General features: G+C 45.6%; 1 long non-coding RNA gene across 1 annotated transcript; it reads right to left on the bottom strand.

Annotated features, from left to right (window-relative positions):
* Window positions 1-5,437: 5,437 nt before the first annotated feature.
* LOC114629701 lies at window positions 5,438-13,345 on the bottom strand. Its single transcript, XR_003712710.1, has 3 exons — window positions 13,312-13,345; window positions 5,978-6,055; window positions 5,438-5,451 (listed from the first exon to the last, which is right to left on the bottom strand). It is a non-coding gene; the product is annotated as an uncharacterized LOC114629701 (long non-coding RNA).
* Between the last annotated feature and the right edge of the window lie 6,586 nt (window positions 13,346-19,931).

The following is a 19,931-nucleotide window of genomic DNA, read 5'->3' as shown; positions in this document are numbered from 1 at the left end:
CTTCTGAGAGAGAGAGAGAGAGAGAGAGAGAGAGAGAGAGAGAGAGAGAGAGAGAAACAACACACAGATACCCCCCACCCCCCCATTTTGGCATACACACAAATTAAAGGTCAAAGAGGCTCACCCAAAGACAATCTTAACACCATGAAAGGGTCTGGAGATGAAGATGGCTCAGTGATTTAGAGCATTGATTTCTTTTGTAGAGTGTTACAGGATATTTGATAATTATACATAGAAAACCTAATTGCTAGCAAAATATAAATGCTGAAATAGAAGGCAGAAGTAGTTAGGTGTGTCCTGAAGAGACAGTTTGGGTGTACCTCTAAAGGCTTCCACAGATAAGAATGCTAAAGAATGGCAAGTCCCTGCCTAGTTTAAGAGAAGTTGCTTAAGAGAGGTCTTGTGGTGTATGTGCTGTGCCCTGAGGCAAAGTCAGCTGGATGGCCTCGAACTACCCCCACCCTAAAGGTGAAATGGTTTGGCCCCTACTGACTTGGCTTGGAGCCCCCACCCCATGAAGGAGGCGTGGTTCACCCTGCCAAGAGTTTATGGGAGGAGCTAGAGACTTCTTTGATAAGCAGCTGGACCTTTGAGAGTTTCCTCCCCCACCCCCACCCCCTGCTTTTGGTTTGGAAGATCCTTCATGGAAGGAATTCCAGGTAAGAGATAGGGATTCTGTCTGGGGGTTTGCAGGAACAGAGAAGCAGGACACAGGTAAAACAGTTATTATAGGAAGAGATATAAGGAGCCTCAGGTTTGGAAGAGCTCTGGAGAAAGAAATATGACACAGATAGAGATTTCTAGAGCTAGCAGATTACTTGTAGAATCGGGCTTATAAATAAATATTTTGTATATAGTTAAGGAAATAAAGTTAACTCACTGAGCTAGAGGTTTTCATCTCAGTCTATGCCCCTCATGTCTTCACTGGTATTGTTGGATTCTAAGATCCAAAACTAGGGGACCCGCTCCCATAGAAACACACATGGACAGGACTCGCTGCAGTAACATGAGGTTTAATGAACCAGTGCACTGGGGTTCTCTGGCATGCAAGCAAGAAGAGAACCCTGAGTTGGAGCTAAGAGCAATATTTATACAGCTTAAGGGATGGACAGTGACTAGGCACAATAGGATTGGCGGAACAGTGTGACTTTTAAACTGATTGGTCTTTGAGGAATGAGGTGGCAAGGATCTCCCTTGTCTGTAAGTGGCAAGGATTGGTCTGTCCTGCTCTGGGCCTTTCTCCCTCCCCTGTGGTCCGAGGAATGTTAGTCTGCTTTTCTCTTCTTCCTCTGAATGTTAATCCAGTAGGTGGCCTCTAAGAAATGTGCTCCTCCCAGGATGTGTCCTAGGGCAGTTAATTTTTGAGTTTAACCGAATTCCTACAATATAAATATTAGTTGATTTAGACAGGGACATATTATAGTAGAGCACCCACATTTGATTCTCAAAACCTATATAGTAGCTCTTAAACCATACATAACTAGTTCCAGGGTATCCAATGCCCTCTTCCGACCTCTGAGGCCACTAAGCATGCACATGGTGCACATACTTACAAGCAAGCAAAATAGCAGGCAAAATAAATCTTCAAAAAAAAAAAATATCATGCAGGGAACATTATGTTAGTTAAACGAAATCACAGAAAGACTAACTCATATGTTCCTGTCACTCCCCAGGAGATGGAAACTGAGGAACAAAGAATTTGGTAAGCAGCCCAAGGTCACAGGGATAGCAAATGACAGTCTCCAAATTCAAGTATTGGTTGCTCGCTCGCTCCGGCTGTCAACACTGACACTTGTGTGCACTTGATTTCCACGGGAGTTTTCCTCCCATACAAACAAAATGCCCCGTTTAGATAACAATACAAATAATCTGTGTGAAAAGTCTATTCTGTTCTGTTCTTGTGCTAACTCCTCAGTCTGTAGCGCTCGCTCGGGAACACAAAGCCTTTCTCAGACACCTGGGAGAAGCCATGAAAACATCTCCCATTGTCTTTTCACTGCTAAGCTGCTAGGCGGAAAACTGATGTGCCAACAAAGATTGGCCCCGAGCACCACATCTATATGAAAGAACAAATGCTTTATTTTAAAAAAGAAAAAGGGGGAGAGAAGGCATTGCAAACAGAATACAAAATTACATGTTCACAGTAATCACTGCTGAGTTAAATCGCTAGGCATGGAAATGAAGACTGGGGGGGGGATGAAAAATTAAATCAGTTCTAGGCAACAAGACGATTTGTCCTTCTTAAGAATGTATTCAAAGGGGGCTGGAGAGATGGGTCAGTGGTTAAGAGCACTGACTGCTCTTCCTAAATGTCCTGAGTTCAATTCCGAGCAACCTCATGGTGGCTCACAATCATCTGTAACAGGATCTGATACTCTCTTCTGGTGTGTCTGAAGACAGCTACAGTGTACTCATATACATAAAATAAATAAAACTTTTAAAAAAAAAAAGAATGTATTCAAGGTTTTTTTTTTTTTTTTTATCATGTTTGTGCCATAACAGAAATGGATCTGAAATACAAAAGATCTCCATGCAGTGGTATTCACCTAAAATGTAGCTATGCTGGTCTCTGAAGTAGTGCTGTTTGATTGACCATGTTTGACCTTGACTGGTGCTGGTAATGGCCACCATAGAGATAGAGCAGTGGGGGAGGGGAGAGCTGTCATCCCACTCTGTGATTTTGAAGCTGTTCTATACTGTAACAGACTGTCCCCAGAATCTCCTATTTTGTACACTTCAGTTCACCGTCAGCTAAGTTCACTAAGTACCTAGTTATCTCACTGAGCCCTAGAGTGAGATGGAAAAAAAAGTAAACAGGTCCCTGTCTGTGGGAGCTCTGTCCTTGTCTCTCAGCCTCCTCACTGCACCCTAAAATAGAAAAGCTCCCAGTGTGGGAGGGGCTCCTTGCAGTCCTCTCCTGCGCCTAGCATCTAGATGATGCCAGGTATCCCGCAGAACAGATTTCAGTGCACCTTACAGCTAATTCCACAAACTGTTTTCACCATCTTGGGCAAATCTCCTCCCCCAGCCTCATACTCACGGCTGCAGAAGAGGCTGTTGAGGATGGAGCCGAGTCTCATCTTTGTAGAACCACATCTGCCACTCCCGCCCGGCAACCGGAGAGCAGCTGTTTCTGTAGCTCAGGTGGGGTCTGTTGAGTTCTCTCAACTTCACTCATGGCTCAAAGAGGCTCAGCTGTGGACTTCTGAGGCACTATACCACGGTCTTGACCCTTACACACTCAGAGGGAAACCGTTGGAGCAGGATTTGAACCATGATTCTAAATCTCTTCCGGCTTACTTCTCTTCACAGTGCTCCTGTTTGATTTCAGACTTCAGGTCCCTCATCGGTGGACCAGGGGGTGATGAAAAGCTAGCTCAGTGACTCAGGAAGGCTGTCCTCCTGGGATGGAACCAGGTGAGGGAGCCGCTTTCAGAGGGAGATGCTTATTATGTACATATCCCATCTGCCAGTTTTCCTCTCCGTATATTTGTGTATGTTTGTGTGTCTTAAAAGGCAAAACAGAAAGGTAAGACATAAATGACTTCATGATAAAAAGCCGAACAGTGGTGCTACACACCTTTAATCCCAACACTTGGAAGGCAGAGGCAAGCAGATCTCTGAGTTCAAGGCCAGCCTGGTCTACAGAGTGAGTTTCAGGGCTACACAGAGAAACCCTGTCTCAAAACAACAAACAAAATTGTTCAGAGTCTGCCTCCAACTGGCTACTGGGAAGGGATGCAGATTTCTGGTAGGTGTTGCTACAGGACTCAAAGATTGCTAAGTCTCAGAGGATGGGCAGCTGAGGGCTTTTCAGTCAGCTCAGTTCTGCGGAGGCATCTTCTTGGTAAACCCTCATATAGATGATTCTTTACTTTATCGAAAAGTATGGAAATCAGATATTCAAATGGCTCTAATCCCACTTCCTGCTAGCTGGTATGCATCCATCCTCCATTAAGGACATGATCTAAACCAAGCAGTGATTGTCACCCTTCTTGCTGCCTTAAACCACCCTCATCAATAGTCACACAGCTCCCAAAGTAACTTTAAGTCAAAATACAGCAGAAGGATGCCTGGCCCAGTACCACTTCCCAAGCCCAGAACACTTGAGTACATGGAAAAGCGGGTGCCTGATATCGAGGAGTCAGAGAGTGATAGGATACACAGCAAGCCTTTTCTTGCTGTTCAGACCTGGGGAGGATGTGAGAGGACAAAGCTCTCCTGGGCCCTGCCAAGTCATCACTAATATTTACCCTGTGTTTGCCAAGTTCCAGGACAATAGACACCTCAAAGGTGTTAGCTCATTTTCTCTTGGCAGGAGCCCTGGGAGATGAGTCTGCTTTCCAGGTGAGGAATTTAGGTGTGGAAAAAGTGGCTGCTGAGCTCACCCGGAGCCACAGGTGAAGTTCGTGACAGGGTCGGGGCTACAGCTGTTCTTGGCTCCCACACTCACTGCAGTCTGTTCTTCATCCCACACGGTTATGGGGCCCTGGACATGCTACCAAGAGACAACCATCTTCAGTGTTTGCCCAGCTGGTTCCCTTGAGTGTGGAGGGTCAGCAAGGATAGCCCAAAGTTCTTATGGAAGCTGTGCAGGCCTCCAACACCTGTCCTCCAAGGCACTCTGGGAATTTAGCATGTGTGTTCTCCTCCCAAGGGGTGGGGGGGTATGGGGTGTGAGTATCATAGCCAGCAGCATAAATTTACAATGATTTCTCAAAGGCTCAAGAGCTAGACAGAGCAGCTTGTACCTAAAAGCTCTCACCCAAGAGGAAGTTCAAGGTTAGCCTGAACTACACAGCAATAGTCTAAGAAACAAAAACATACACAGAGGCTCAGAGAGGGCAAGTGATCTTCTGAAGGTCATAACCAGAAGCAGGCAGTCTGACCCCAAGCCTGGGCAAAGGCCACGAACCACACCTACAAGGTATCAGAGTGAGTGCTTGGGTCTCATTCCAAGCATCCCACATAGCAGATAAGAGGCTGCTGTAGACTTCTAGTTCCTGACTATAAAGACGGTACCCTGGGGTGATGGGAAAGGAATGAAACAAGAAGATACAGTCACAATGTTGGTACCAAAGCTGGTACCTGGAGACCACTTGCCCAAGCTTCAGCCACTCTGCCCTTACATCAGACCATGCAAATGCATCTAATCACAAGACCCAGAACACTGCAAGAAAGCCCAGTGTGTGTGTGTGTGTGTGTGTGTGTGTGTGTGTGTGTGTGTGCATACTTGGAGACCAGACGATGTTTTGATGTTTGGTATCTGTTGGGGGATATTTAGAAAACGGCACCCAGTCTGGCTTGTTCCTGGGCAGCCACCATGTTCCCGCTGCTGCTGCTCCTTGGCTCTGACTGGGGCTCTGGCTAGCTAGATGATCTGCCAGTCCCCCATGCTGCATCCACAAAGCTCGGCTGAACCCCAGACAATATCTGCCATCCTCTCAGTACCTGGAAGAAATGAGACTCTTAAAGCTTAATGATTATCTAAAGGATTTATATATTTAGAAATGCTCAGTCAACAAGATGCCCACACAATTAGAGTTGTTACCCAATATCTAACCTTTTGATAGAAGTTGCAACCTAGGACAGCTTTCGACCCATCTGTGGTTCTCCATGGCTGATAGCCTCCTTCTTCCCCTCCCCTTCCTCTCTTCTTCTCCCAGGTCCACCTCCTCTTCTAGGCCTAATTACTGAGCTCCACTTCGAATACAATGTAGCAGAATAAATATCCTGCTACAAGTATCTTCATTTCCACCTTACTCTTTTGACAGAGGGTCTCTCGTTGAACTCAGAGCCCTGTTTCAGTAGAGTGGTTTGCCAGCTAGCCCCTGGGATCCACCTGTCTGCCCCTCCAATAATGCTGCAGTACAAATATGTTCTGCTCTGACTGGCTATTTTTACATGGGAACACTTTATGCCCAGACAGAGTCACCTCCTCCCTCCCCCCCCCCAATGAGCAGGGTCTTTAACCTACCAATCTTGCTGTCTCCGCAGTCTAGACCAGCTGCAGCCTGCCAAGAACGTTGATGGGATCGATGACATCCAAGGGTGACTTTGAGACAGAACAGAAGGGGGCCTGAAACAGTTCACTCTGTGACGGTGACTTCAGGGAAAGAGCAGTGCTCTACAGACAAATTGTTTGCTTTGAGAACTTTACCCGTCTATAATAGAAACCTGCGTGACAGGTCTCAGATACCCCTGATTTTCTGGGTTTTACCAGAGAGTTTGAATTCTTTGTCCTTAGTATTGTGACCCACTTTAGTTTTAACTGACCAAAAGATGGCTTCTCCCAGTGGGTTTGCATTGCATACACAGTTTAAGAACTGGAGCAGGACTCCGTACAGGGAAGACTGAAGATCTGAGTTCAACCCTCTGCTGTGCCACTAACCTGCAATGGGCTCTCTGGTTCTCTATTTATGTGGTCCTTCCAGCTCTCTAACCAGTCCAGGCTGGCACTGAAGTCATTATGTAGTCCAGATTGATCCTAAATTCATAGCGATCCCGGGGCCTCGGCCTCCCAAGTGCTGGGACTACAGGCATGAGCAGCCATGACCAAGTAAAGGGAGAGTTATAAAGAGGTAACCTTGGGTTTGAAAGATAAGTAGGCCTATGGTGGTAGCGAAGAAGAAGGAAGAATGTTATAGATAGGCAGACAAGCACAGCTCAGAGAAGGGGAGGTCAGGGGAGGAGCTGAGGACAGGAGGACCCCTGCAGGAAAAGAGAGACTTATGGACAAGGCCTTTGAGTCTCTTCCATGGAGAGAAAAAGCCATGGAAAGAGTTTAAAACGGGGTTGGGGGCTGGGGGGGGGCCTGGGGCTGCTTCCTCCCCTTTCCTAATTGTTCTCTAATGTTTGCCACAAGCTCCCAGCTCTCTGCAGGCGAAGCTACCTGATATCGAGCTTCGTCGTGTGTTATTGTGTGAGTTTCTCAACCTCCTGCGGCCACACCCCACAGACCAGCCTTCAGCAGCATTCCCAACTCACCACTGCAAAGCCAGGAGTGGTGGAACACTCCCGGTATTCCCAATTTTGGGGAGGTGATAACAAGGAGAGTCAGGAAGTCAGGGTCATCTTTGGCTATACAGTGAGTTCAAGGCCCGTCTAAGCTACATGAGACCATTATCTAAGAATGACAACAACAAAAACCAAATAAACAATAACGAACAGGCAAGCACGGTGCTGCACACTTGTGAGCTCTGCACAGGGGAATCAGAATCAGAGCCAGGCGAGAAAGCTCACTACTAGTTTGAGACTAGCATGGTCTATATAGCAAGAACCATGCCTGCCCCTGCCTCTGTCTCAACAACAACCAAACAACCAGAGGCTACAAAGACGGCTGAGTAGTTAATAATATTTGTTATATAATCATGAAGACCAGACTCCAGACCCCAGCATCTACCTACTAAGCTGAGTGTCCCCTAAACATACAATACCCTCTTCTGGCCTCCACCTACACAGTTGTATATACACAAGTGCCGCTGTACATATATGTGTACCTGTACACGCACACGTGCACAGTGTCAGTCAAAATGTTTAATCACCCAAGACTCAGGATCTCAACAGGAGCAGAGTTGGATCCTCCACCCCTACTCCATCCCTTTATGCTATGGATCCAGATACAGAGTATCTGGGGTACTAGGGAAGGATCTGGAACAACAGAGGAACATTCAGGGAGCTTGAATGTTATTCTTCAATGATTTCTTTAGGGAAATATGTGTGTTTCTACACCACTACTAGGGGGCTGGAATGCATGCTTATGAAAGAACCTTCTAGCAACAGGGCAGTAAGGACTCCAGTGAGGAGAGTTCAAGTCCAACTAAACAAAGACCCAGGGCTAAAACAATTCTATATCACTCAGAAGTATTCTTCCTTGCTAACAAACATAAGTGTACATAAAAACTCCCACCAATCATGAAACACCCATCAGAGAACACTGAAGCTTGTCATTTCTTTCTTGCTTGGATTTTCCCACATATACTGTCTGGTTTTAGAGTTTTGCATCAGACAATGTGAGACAAGGCTCCCTTCCCTCCATTCAGTTGACCACCCTCCTCTCCATCAGCCACAGGACTTGAGGGAGATACCAGTGGGACCTATTCATGGGCAGTTGCTAATGGAGTCTCATTTCTTTATATTAAGGGGTCAGAGAAACAGAGAAGGGACCAAGTTGAGGTTTCTGAGGTTGATGGTCTTGATGGACTAACTTTACTTTTGTTACCTATTCCTGATGTTAGTAGCTACTGAGTAGCTAGCACTTACCCAACACCCTATCAGGAACCGGGAAAGGCACAAACACCATTACTCTTAAGCTGGAGGACCTACATGGCACCTGGTGAACAATTTGTCCCTTGATGACAGCAGAAGTTGCTAGGAACTGAGAAATAACCAGTAATGATAAGCGATACAGAATCTCAAGCACCACAGCCAGAGTCCATTCATAGAACCTGATGCTTAATGCCAAAGGGAAAGTTTTTAAAAGCATTTTTAAGCTTTTCCCTTCGACAAGTATCTAATTCTCTAATCTAATCAATTAGTCCATTAGATGCATGTCCAAGCTTATAGATTTGCCTACAAAGCAAAACAAAACCTGTAAAGGAGGGAAGAAAGGCATCCCTCATCCTTCTAGGTTCTTTGGCTGAGTTACAAATTAAGTTGATGTAAGAAGGAGTACCAGGAGAAACACCGTGTTTGATTACATGAGCAAGCATAGGACTCTCACAAGCAGAGGGAGCCCTGAAGAAGGGCAGGATGATTAAAGTCTCTAGAGCATCCTGAACTACAGAAGGGAAGGGGGAGGGGTCTGGGAGGTGTAACCGGTTCTGGGGAGAGACCAGCATGAGTAAAGAAAATCAGAAGTGTCTGTGCTTCTGAGGACAGCTCATTCCATCCCTCCTGCCTCAGTCACAAAACCCCGGAGCCATAGGATTTGGCATTGTGACGGTAGAGAAGGCCCAGCTGCTAAGGAAGGCCAGAGCAAGTGAGAAGAGAAGAGAAGAAGCTGGCAAAGGACTAGGCTAGAGTATCGCTGGGTGGGGAGCCCCGTAAGGGATGTGGTATATGTGTTTTGAAGCACCCAAGAATAGTTTTGTCTACCTTTTAAGATAAATTATACACACACACACACACATACATACACACACACATAAAATTTAATAAATATTTTATATACGTTTATATACTTATATTTTAACATATTATATATTATACAGTAAATCTAAATATACATGTTATATATTAATAAGAAATAAATAATGTTATTATATAACTACATATTTTTATTCATATATTGAAGATGAAAGCCATCAACCAAATGGCCTGTAATTTTGAAATAATTGTGAGGTGATAGTGAATTATTTAAAAATCAATTTTATAAGATCATAATCTCTCCGGGTGGTGGTGGTGCACGCCTTTAATCCCAGCACTTGGGAGGCAGAGACAGGCGGATTTCCGAGTTCGAGGCAAGCCTGGTCTACAGAGTGAGTTCCAGGACAGCCAGGGCTATACAGAGAAACCCTGTCTTGAAAAAACAAAACAAAAAAAAAATCATAATCTCCTCACTTTCTCCCACAAGAAGTGGCTAGGGGGTCAAAATAGTGTATAGGAATTAGAAAAAAAAAAGACATTTTAGTTCCATCAGTATCTCTGAATTTCAGCATCTAACTGACAGCTATAAAATACCTTTGCCCCTCCCTTCCCATCTGTTTTTGTCACTGCCGCCTCCTTGTTCCTCTGCAGCTCACTGGGCCTGCTTCCTACCCCAGCTCACTCTGACCCTGCTTCCTACCCCAGCTCACTCTCAATCTGCTTCCTACCCCAGCTCACTGAGCCTGCTTCCTACCCCAGCTCACTGAGCCTGCTTCCTACCCCAGCTCACTCTCACTCTGCTTCCTACCCCAGCTCTCTCTGACCCTGCTTCCTACCCCAGCTCACTGAGCCTGCTTCCTACCCCAGCTCACTGAGCCTGCTTCCTACCCCAGCTCACTGAGTCTGCTTCCTACCCCAGCTCACTCTCATTCTGCTTCCTACCCCAGCTCACTCTGACCCTGCTTCCTACCCCAGGACCTTTACCTCATCCTCTATGATACAGCCAGAGAGCCTTCTAGGAAGTTACATCCACTTGTTTCTCTTGCTTCCTGTAACTCAGGAAGTGGGATGGCAGCTTCCAGAGGGTGGGGAGGGAGAAGGGTACAGAGTTCTTGTTTGGGAAAATTCAAAGTTTATGGAGATGAAAGGGGATGACGTGTATACAGGTAAAGCACTGAACTGATACATTTTAAAATAGTTCAGATGGGGCTGTGGAGGTGGTTCAGTGAGTAAAGTGTTTGCTGCTTACCTGTAAGGACCCAACACACCCATAAAAAGGGGGGCACTGTGGCATGCATCTCCAACCCCAGTGCTGTGGCTGGGGAGGGGTGCAAATCCCCAGAGCTCACTAGCTATCCAATCTGTAAGCATCAGGATCAATAAGGAGACTCTATCATTCATATATATATATATATATATTTTTTTTTTCAAAAGTGACACCTGATGCCTACCTCTGACTTCCAAATGCATACTCACACGTACATATACGTACATTACTCATAGCTAAAATGATAACTTTTGTTAGGTATGTTACTTACATGGTGGTACCTAAAGACCTCAGCATCCATTCCTCGGGAAAATGTTCGAAGATCTTCAGACTTTCACCAGCAATCCATCCTTGGCTTCATGTGTACCACACACGCACTGTCTTCTAACTACTCTGTTCCCACCCACCATGTTTCCTCACTGAGGTGGTTTGAATACTCGGTGGCCAGATGTTGGCCCGGTTTGGATAGGTTTAGGAGGTGTGGTCTTGCTGGAGAAAGTATGTTACTGAGGACAGGCTTTGGGGTTTTAAAAGCCACACACTGGTTCCCAGTCATTAGCTCTGCTTCCCCTTTATGGTTCAAGATGTGAGTTCTCAGCTGCTGCCCCAGCTGCCAGGTCTATCTATCACCTGCCTTCATCAGTATGACCCTAAGCCCTCTGGAACCATAAGCCCCTCAAAAATCCTCTCTTTAAAAGATGCCTAGTCATGGTGTTGTATCACAGCAATAGAAACATGACTCATCACTTACGGTTCCTCATCTCCATCCCTTCTCTCTGGAACTGTCTCCTCTTCCTCTCAATGGCTAAGAACGGATTCATGTCAACTTAAGTCAACTTACCTCCGGTGTTAGTTCTTTTTCTATCGCTGTGATAAAACACCAAGACCAAGGCAACTTAAAGAAGGAAGAGTTTATCTGGGCTTAGGTTGTAGAGGGTTAGAGTGCATAGTGGCAGAGTGAGCAGGAAGGTGAGGGCTCACATCATGAATTGCAATCACAAAGCAGAGAGAACAAACTAGAAATGGCTTGAGTAAGCTTTAGGATCTCCACCCTCAATGATGTTCTTTCTCCAGGAAGGCCATGTCTCCTAAACCGATCCAAAGAGCAATGCCAACTGGGTATCAAAGATTCACATGCCTGAGACTATGGGAGACGTTTTTCATTCAAACACCTCTGCAAACCTTCCCACCTCCACAGAGCAGGCACTAGATGGGACCTTCTGCTCTGAGACACAGGCATGCCTTTGTCCCCTCTGTCCCTTCAAGGCCCAGCAGTCAGTAATAAATATTTGTTAACTCTTTAATCAAAAGCTTTTTTGTTCCTCATTGGGGACCTTGACAAGATTCATCAAAATGACCTAATTCATCTCAAAGAAGCGTGATATAATCCAGAGGTAGAATAGCCCCTTCAGCAAGAGACAGATATTTTGTTGGTTACGGAAGAGGTTGAATTGAGCGGGGAAGAGGCCCTCAGGTAGAAGCCTCAATAACAGTCATGTTTCCCCTGCTTTTTCCAGAGAGAGGAAGGTGATCTCCAAGTTGAGCCTCTCCCAGGCTCACCAAAGCTTTTGCCTTTTCTACCATGCAGGTCAACTACAACAGTAGAAGTTGTGAGCTATTTGGAGGTTACCCAGCCTCTGAAACCCTTCCTTCTGGGTAGGAATTCTCCTTATATCTTAGTGGATGGTGTGGCCTGGCAAGTGACTCAGGCGTGGCCACATCCAGGTTTGGTACCTGGAGTGAAGCACCTAAAGAGCAAGGATTGTGGAGAAAGTCTTTTAGGGACAACATTAGGACTAGTGCCATGGATTTCAATAAGGATGGTGCCACTGCAGGGAATGGGATCCAAGGTCTGGTACCTCATGACCTAGAGAGTCAGGGCAGTATGTCCTGATACCAGTTGACTAATGGCAGAAGCCACAAAGCTTATCTGGGCAAGGTCTGCAGGGTGATGCTGGCCAGACACCATCACCAGTCCTCTTTGCTTCATAGATTTGGTTCATTACTCTCACACCATCATTAATTAGCCCGATGTGGTGCACACGCCCTTGACCCCAGCATTCAGAAGGCGGAGGCGGGTGCATCTCTGAGTTTAAGGCCAACCTGGTCTACAAAGTTTCAGGACAGCCAAAGCTAGACAGAAAACAAAACCTGAAAAAGAACTAATGGTATTATACTTAAGTCAAGGGGATTGAGGGCCTTATTACTTATAATAGCAGAGGTTTTGTTTTTGTTTTTCAGTGCTGGGGAATCACACCCAGAGTCTCACATGTGCTTTTCCACCAAGCCACCCATCTTTCGGAATTCAGAAACTAACATAGACTATGCTGGGTCCCTGTGCAGAAAGGGGGATGGAAACATGGCACACGTCTTAGTCAGGGTTACTATTGCTGTGATGAAAAACCATGACCAAACTAGGAGAGCAAAGGGTTTATCTGGCTTACACTTCTACACCATAGACTATCATAGAAGGAAGTAAGGTCAGGAACTCAAACAGGGCAGGAACCTGGAGGCAAGAATTGATGCAGAGGCCATGGAAGGGTCCTGCTTACTGGCTTACTCCTTTGACTTGCTCAACCTGCTTTCTTATGAACCTGGGACCACTAGCTCAGGGATGGCCCCACCCACAATGGACAGGGTCCTTCTGCATCAATCATTAATTAAGAAAATGCCCTACAGCTGGATGTTGTGGAGGCATTTTTCTCAGTTGAGGCTCCCTCCTCTCAGATGACTTTAGCTTGTATCAAGTTGGCAAAAAACTATCTAGGACAAAACGTATTTTCTCTGAGCACTTATTAGATAAAAGTCCAGCTAAGAAACTTAAACGTCCCTTAGTTTTTCATGGATGTGTGAGGACCCCTTAGTGAGGACACTATCAGGGAACAGCTAGACCTCTGAGATTTAGTGACCCTACCTTATCACTTCTACACAAAGCTTCAAAATGAGCCTTGACTTACCATGAGCCGCAGCTACAATTTCCTGTGTTGAAGACCCAAGCATGGTTACATGGTTACTAAATTCTTGTTACACTGACCCCCCTCTCAGTGTGCGTGCGTGCGTGCGTGCGTGCGTGTGTGCGTGTGTGCGTGTGTGTGTGTGTGTGTGTGGTGTGTAAATTGCTCTCAGTTGGGTTCATGTTTTAAATCTGTTGGCTCAAGAAGGGACAAGCTGCGCCTTTCCCTTTTTCCGGAAGTTTGCGCAACAACTGTAGCAGCCGCTGCCACCGGATTCCATCTGAATACATTCCAGCAGCCCACCCGCTGTAGAATCTTTCAGAGGGAGGCTGTTTTCCTCAGTCTGGTGGCTGATTAGGAGCGGGGAGAATGGCTGGCAATCATTTACTCATTAATATCGATTGCACCAATCGCTTACCCCAGGCAAAGAGCAAGCAGTTCATGGTGTATTAACAACCGAGCGGGGTGGAGACATCTTTCTTCCCTGGGTAGCTTTTGATGGGTTAAGCTCCCGAGAATCATATTTTGATGAATAAAAGCCTCAGTACCCTGACTTAAGGAAACCCAGAAGAGAAACTTTTCAGCTAAATTAGGGATCTTAGTTGTCAGACCTTCCGGGGCAGTTGGGAATTTGGTTATTGAGCTGGACTTGACTGGGAGAAGGGGGGGGTTGGGAGGGGCTGCCTGGATCTTTCACCACCCACCCCACCCCCACCTAGTTAAGAGTCACGGGTGTCTCCAGCTGCGGCTGGATATAGGCCAAATCCTGAAGCCATCCTGAGCTGTAGCTCAGCTCACCCTGTCCTCTGGGCTCCTCCTTCCTGCCTTTGTTAATTCATCGCTTTCACCAGCTCTTTCTTGGCACCCAGTGTATTCACCGAGTGCTCAGCTAGGAACTGATGCTATGTAGGCAAATCCATAAACAGGGCCCTGCCTTAAGGTACCTTCAGCCTGTGGGCAAGCAGCCCAGAACTGACCCAAAGTGACTTTTTCCTCAGGAATCACAAGACAGGCTGAGCTCTGATTGCTAGGAGGCTCGAGGATAGCTCAGAGGAGTGCCATCTCAGATAGATAGAATTGAGAGATGAGCAGATAGCCAGGTAGATGGACATGTCAGAGGATAGAGGACTGCAGGAACAAACCCCAGAAGAGGCTGAAGCACAGCAGTGGGGGAGAGCCAAGAGCCAGGACAGGAAAGGAACAGAAGTGAAGACATTGCCGATACTGCTTCAGAAATCTTCAGAGGAAGGCAAGGAACTACTACTATCACCATCTTCACTAATGGGGAAAACAAGGCAGCCAGTGGTCAGGTACCTGCAGACAAAGATAACAGTGGAGTGATGGAGTCCTGTTTTGAACCCAGGTCATCTTGCTTCCGGGTCCACCCAACGTGCTGAGCTAAACTGAGTCATGGTGACTAAGTTAACACGGCAAAGAAACCGGAAGGTCTCACATTTGTAACAAGATGGGCCTTCTCAGGGACCGTGTGCTGAGAGCATAGACAGTTTTTCTAGTACAACCTGTGCCTGCTAATATCTCCCTGTGCTTGGTGACTAAGCTGTTGTGGTGTAACAACAAAGGCAGAGAAAATCCCACCCCCTCTAGCTAGGACATGGTCTCCTGAGTGATAGCATTCCACATTTTGTCCTAGCCACTGTGTGGTTAACATAGGTTGAGCTTGACAAGATCTAGACTCTGGGTATGTCTGTAAGGGAGTTTCTGCGTTGGGTTAATTGAGGTAGGAAGTCCATTCTAATTGTGGGTGGCACTATTCCATGGGCTGAGGTCCTGAGTTTAATAAAAACTACAGCTGAACATCACTGTTCCTCTCTCTCTGTTTCCTGATTCTGGACTTGCTGGGACCAGCTTCCCCACACATCCTCCTCCATGATTTCCCCGCCATGACAGCCTGCATCCTTGAGCTGTTGAGTTTTGTTTAGTATTTTGTCATAGCAATGAAAGTAACTAATACAGCTATTTGGTGGGGGGGGGGGTTGGCCTCATCCAAATCCAGCATAAAGCCTCCCCAGGGATGGCTCTACTAGGGCAGGAATCATAGAGGGGTAGACTCTTGTTTCTATGGCTCTCGTGGCTTCCTATCATGGTCCCGTTCACTCTGCAACCTCCTGCTGCCTGAAATCTCTGCCATCATTCCTGCCCACACGCCTCTCGCTTCTCTCAGCTCCCATGGCGCTTATTGTGAGGCACACACAATCAGTTCCTGTGTGCATTGTTCTCTGTTCGCGTTCACTCATCCGTGCGGCTCTCCCGAATTGTCTGGAGATGAGTCATAATTTGGGTGACTGTTAAAGGTTTGTTGCTTTATGTGCAAAACTTTAAAGCCCTGGTACTCTGGGCATGAAGAAGCACATCTCTTATTGCTAGCTCTGTCCATCTGCACTCTGCCTTGGCACACTTCTTCGTGGTTAGCTAGGAAACTGAGGCAGTGAGGAGGCTCTACTCCTAGCCAGCCACCCCTCCCTCAAAAAAATGGCAAGAAAAAGAGAGATGATGTGAAGTTGGATACAACTATGTCTTTCTTCATGCCTGGGGGGGGTGTGTGTCTCAAATAAGGAAAAGGCTGAGAGGCTAAGGGAGAGTCTGACCTCCACTTTCAGTTTTGGGAGAAGAATTAAAAAGAACTGGTATGGAGCTCAGTTAAAATTTTAAAATTTAAAAACTATACAGTAGAGCTGGGACTGTATACAGCCCAGTGACAGAGTGCACATGTAGCTTGAAGGAAGCCCTGGTAATGGTTGATGCATAAATTACACTTGTGGGACACTCAGAAAGAGGGAAAGAGGAGGAACCCAAGTTCAAGGTTATCTTTGGTTGCATGGTGAGCTTAAAGCCAGCTTAGGCTACAGAACACTCCATCTTTAAAGAAATATGTATGTGTGTGTGTATGTATGTATGTATGTATGTATGTATATCCAGAGATATGGATCAGAAATTAAGAGCACTGACTACTCTTGTTGGATTCCAACACCCATATGGTGGCTCCAATGACCTCTTCTGACCTCTGAAGGTACCATTCACACACACACACACACAGTACACATGTATATACATATGTATATATAGTACATGCCTGATTTGACAAGGTTGAAAGACATGATGAACATGTTTTGTATGTGTGATTATTAAGGGTCATTGTTGTGCATCTAGGCCCTGATATAGATGGGCCATGTACCCTGATGTCTTAGGTTTTTTTCACCAGCTCTTCCTAAGTTTGCTATCTCTTTTTATCAGATGATTGCTTTGACAGAGGTGTCCGGATCCCAGGACATCCCTTGGAACAAACCTGAGTTCCATTCAGCACCACCGGATGGTAAAAAAAAAAAAAAAAGAGTTGATACTTATACTTTACCATTAGCGACTTCTGGATGGTTGTTGTCTAGGGAACCAAGTGAGGGGACCTGTTGTTAGAAGTCCTTCCCCAGGGGAGATGTAAACTATGTATTCCCTTTCTCATAAGGTTCCAATGACAAATTTAGGTATGATTTCTCCAAATTTTGGGAAATCAAAGTTTTGGGGGGGCTTATTTACAGAGTATAGATGAGTGGTTATTTACAGGAGTGTGGGTGTTCTCCCCTAAAAGGTTGCACTAGAAAGTCTTTCCCAGCAAGGATGAAGGTTTCCTAAAGCTGCATAGGTGGAGTCCCACAAACCTAGTCTTTCCTGTTCCTACCCAAGATGACATGCAGTTAAGGTAGACTTGCCTTCAACAAGGCATATGGAGCAGCTGGGTACTCAGGTGAGGGTCCTTTGACCCTCTCTGACCCTCCTTTTTTCTATTAGGGGATGTTAATCATCAACTAGCCTAGCTGGAATGATTTTCTTTTTTTTTTTTTTTTTGCAAGGGGACACAATTGAACTCTTGAAGATGTTGGTTGTTTGGCTCAGTGGATAATCTTGTACAACAGGGCCTCACCGAGCTCTGTGGGGTGCTTCCTCTGCCCTTTACTGAGCTCCAAGTTAAGTGTCCTATCTTTTACTCTCTTTAAGTTTCTTGTAGGCTTCCGAAAGCTCCAACATCTAGGATAGCATCTGGCATGTGGTAGATCCTTACTTTTTTTTAACAGATAGATGAGAAATTAAGGCTTGGACACCTACTAGGGTGTGCATTAATACCTCACGTTTATCATGTCCCTGAGAGATCCAGGACCTTCTGTGTTGGCTTCAAGGATCGTGGTAAGCTCTGAGTCAGCACAAAGACTGAACACAGCTCTGCTCTCTGCTTCTCTGTGTAGTAAGTAGTTCAGTGCCTTTATATATGGTTGGTCATCCATTGAACACACAATACTAACATCAATGAGACTGGACATGTGTCTGCTTGATGGTCTGAAATCATTCGAAAAACAACCCTTCACTGAATGCCTTTTGTGGGGATGAAAAAAAAAAAGGGCACCAGGGACAAGGATGCGAGATCTAATTTTGCCCACTAGAATGGCACGGTCTGGAGGTTGGAATTGGGGAAAGAAATACAGAAACCACCAAAGAGAATAAGGGATAAGAGGGTGTCTTGCTTGCTCTAGATACATTGAGAGTGAAACAGAGCTTCCCTATGAAAATAAAAGCACAGCCAAATCACTGGTACATATATACTTAGCCGCCCACCAGCCTCACATAACTAAACATTGTTCTCATGCCAGCCAACAGTAGTGGCTTCTCCCCACCACTGCAAGCATATAGAGTCCTGGCTGTTGTAGAAGAGAGAAGTCATACCTTTCCTGTTGCTGAATTTTAACTCTAAGGCTTACCAACTGGGTAGGCTATTTAACTGGTCAGAACCACTTCAGCAGAACCACTCAGACTGCAGGGTGTTTAGAGGGCACTGGGGAGATAAGACAGAAAAACAACCAAACAACACTCCCTCCCTCCCCCAGGGTTCAGACAATCTATGGTCTGGAAAGGAAGAGGTATGACGGGTATCTTTGGATATATATTTAAAGCTATGGGAAGATGTCCATATTGTTTGCTTGCTGAGTGGAAAGTGATTGGATGTGTGAGTGGGGGCTTCCCAATGAAATTATACAGAATTTATATCTACCAGTTACTTTTCTCATGCTGTGGTAAAGTAATTGACCAAAGGAACTTAAGGAAGCAAGGGTTTGTTTCAGCTCTCAGTTTGAGAGTATGGCAGTAAGAGCTTGAGGCCGCCGGCCATGTTACATCTGTAGTCAGGAAACAGAGGAACTCAAGTGTCCAGCCTGGTTTCTCTGTTTATGCAGACCAGGACCTAAGCCCACGAAATGATGCCACCCACATTTAGGATGGGTCGTCTCACCTCAGTTAACCTAATCTAGATGACTCCTTACACACACACACACACACACACACACATCCACATGCCTGTCTCTTCCATGGACCTAGATCTTGTCAGGCTGACAAATTAATATTATTTATCACAATATAAAAACAGGAGAGACTGATTATAAATAACTGATTTATTATGCAGGGTGGGCCAACAAGCTGAGCCCCAGAAGAGCTGATTTCATTTTCAGTCCAAAGGTTTCAAAGGAGCCTCTGCGGCAGCTGACGCTCAAACACAGACTGCCCAAGGGCTCTCTTGCTCAAAAAAAAAAAAAAAAACCTGATGTTTTTCTCTCTCCTGGATTTTAACTGAATGGATGAGGCCTGCCCTCGACAATGAGGGCAATCTACTTATTCAGCATCCACCAATAAAAATGTCAATCTCCCTGAGAGGTGGTGGTCCACCCCTTTAATCCCAACAGGCAGATCTCTTGAATTCCAGGCTAACTGTGGCCCAGAGAGTGAGTTCGAGGACAACCAGGGCTATACAGAGAAACTCTGTCTCAAAAAGATTAAATTAAAAAATGAAATGTCAATCTCATTAAAAAAAAAGAAAAACTTTATGTAAACACCCAGAATCACATTTGACACTAAAGAAAGCCATCCTGCCGTCCTTACCTATGCTGATTACAACAATGATTTAAGAGATAGGTTTTCATTAATATTTCACAAGGCTCCAAAGCTCCCTGTAGCAAGACACCTTCCCCAGCCCCAAGAGAGGGAAGGAGGAAACTGGGTAAAACTAAAACTACTCACTGGATACTTGTGAGATGTCTCATACTTCCTTATGTGATAGCTCGCTTAACTCTCTTGAGTTAGGAACTGTTTTTTATAGACTATAGGTCTAGGAACTGAGATCTGAAGAAGAGCAAGATGCCCAAGGTCAAATCCTAGATATCAAGGACTGCGGTCGAGACCATGTGGCTTCGGAAGCAATGTGTCTCGTTCTGTTCCAGTGACTTCTTACTAGGGAGGTCAGGAAAAATAAGATAAGTACAAAGTTCTTCCTTTGCTGTCTGTTTCCTAAGAATCCTTCCCAGCACATTGGCGTGATGCTAACTAAATACATCTCCTTTGTACTAGGATGCAATGCCAAGAAGACGGAGACACTAGTCAGAGCCTGAGAATCCTTACAACCCATCAGAGTCCAGCTACAGCAAAGATTCAAGGATGACACAAACGCCATATATGTAGTTTTGGCTGCCAAGTTGCTGGGTGACCTGTCCATGACCATGGTCAGGCTGTGCCTTGTTTTCTTTTTTCTTTCTTTCTTTCTTTCTTTCTTTCTTTCTTTCTTTCTTTCTTTC

This window comes from Grammomys surdaster, unplaced genomic scaffold (assembly GCF_004785775.1).
Source record: "Grammomys surdaster isolate TR1022 unplaced genomic scaffold, NIH_TR_1.0 314, whole genome shotgun sequence".
In the NCBI taxonomy this organism is placed as follows: Eukaryota; Metazoa; Chordata; class Mammalia; order Rodentia; family Muridae; genus Grammomys; species Grammomys surdaster.
The sequence above is the reverse complement of the archived record's forward strand: the minus strand, read 5'-3'. Positions and strand labels throughout refer to the sequence as shown.